This window comes from Strigops habroptila, chromosome 3 (genome assembly GCF_004027225.2).
Source record: "Strigops habroptila isolate Jane chromosome 3, bStrHab1.2.pri, whole genome shotgun sequence".
NCBI lineage: Eukaryota > Metazoa > Chordata > Aves > Psittaciformes > Psittacidae > Strigops > Strigops habroptila.
In genome coordinates, this window is record NC_044279.2 from 32,331,100 (window position 1) to 32,333,102 (window position 2,003).

Sequence of the window (2,003 nt, forward strand, 5' to 3'; positions counted from 1 at the left end):
TTTCTCTCCTTTGTTCCTGCTTTTTATTGTTTTTCCCATCCTTGGATGTTAATAATACACTGAATTCACTTTTCATCTGTATGTAAAGACCATGTGGATGCCATCTCATCTTACTGTTCACAAGGTTATCGTAAATAAAACAACATAGAACATTAATAAGGAGCAAAATAACATGTAATGCAATTTTGAAGAATTCACACCACTGTTATTCATCTTCTGTGACCATTTAATAGAGGAGGTGTCTGAAAGGACAGATGGGAATTGAAGGCAATGCACTTGGAAAAAAATGGAGATTACAACTATCCCTCCAATAATTTGAAACTGATTCTCAAGCTTTTTCAAAAATAAATGCAGTGCCCAAGGTCATAAAATACATTACTTAGAATCAACCATTAGAATGCAGAACAGCCCCATAGCAGATTTTGCAGTCTGCAGATATCCTACATTTGTCTTCATCAGTGGCAGAGTATCCAAGTTACTGCAAGTGTCTTGGAGTACTGGGCTCAAGTAGTTTATTGATTGCAATGTACAAGTAGCTATGCAATCGTAGCAAAACTGCAAATACCTTGTCCATCACACACCAGGTCACATGTACCACTGCTGATGGATTCTGTAGGCCTGTCTCACTGTTTGGCAAGCCACATCTGTAAGTGCTGGCCAACAATACAGTGGGGAAATGTTTCCATGACAATAAGCATCACTCCTTTCTCTCCACTCCACTCCTGCTTCTTCCTACCTCCTCCTGGCTTGTATTCGTGATAGATTGCTCTGCAACAAATCAGCAGCACATTGAAGATCCTTTTGGATACTAGCCTATGAGACACAATAACTCTGCTCCCCATGCTGCTGGGGAGGTAGGTGACCATGGAGGATCTCTAGTCATAGAATCATAGAAAATTTGGGTTGAAAGGGACCTTAAAGATCATCTAGTTCCAACACCCCTGCCATGGGCAGGGACACCTTCCACGAGACCAGGTTGCCCCGTCTAACCTGGCCTTGAGTCATGGCCTAGTCCTCTTGGAAAAGGCAGGCAAGACGAAACTACTGTAATGTTTGAGCTCAGAAAACTGGGGAATAATGTCTCCAACTCATAATTATCCCATACTTCAATATCAGTCAGAATATAATTTTTGAACAGCTTACTACACAGCCTTGCTTTCTCCAGAATCAGTATTGCATTCTGGTTTTAGGAGAGAAACTTGTCTTCTTTTGGATTGCTCAGCACATTTCTGGCTTGTACTCATCTATCATCTGTGGTTTTGACCAGCAGTAGTCTCTTTCTTATAGCTCTGTGGAAGCAGATGGCAGATCTAAAGGTTCAGCTGCCCCTAAATTGTATCATCTCCTGTGGGAGAGGGATAGACTGGGAGAGAATTTGCATTGCTGCTGCTGTTGCTTGTACCAAGCTAGCAGCAGCTTCCTTGGCAGATGGTCTCCCCTAGCAGTGAGACACCCTGACACTGAATGTAGAAATAGGGATAGACAGCAGCAGCAGCAGCTTCTCTAGCCCTTCTTCTTCCTTTTTAACAAAATGCGACACTGCACATTGACCAGATGCATAAGGAAAAGGCAAAAGTCAGAGATGCATTTTGCTCCATGTAAGTCTCTCCTTGCACACTCCAGACCAGCTGCGCTGTCTCCCCCACCTCCTCTGCTGTATCACTGCCTCTCAGTCCAGGTCCAAGTGGCTTCACTATTGATTGCAAGGGACATACAGAGAGGCAGCATCAATACTGGGAGACTTAGCACAGCAGCTCCAGGGAAGTGTGAAGGGGAGGGAGAGAGAGCACAGGGGGACTGGTTATGCCCTGTGTCTCTTTCATCAAGAAGAAGGTGGCAGACCCCATATGCACTGTTTAAAGAAACCAAAGATCCCAAATAACTGCTCTAAGATTAAACAAAGCAACGAGATGGGATGCCAGGACTCTGCTACCACTTGACCCAGAATACATTTCTGACCCATTTCAGCTTTCTCTCATGCCTTGGGCAGTAGCTGCCTTTAC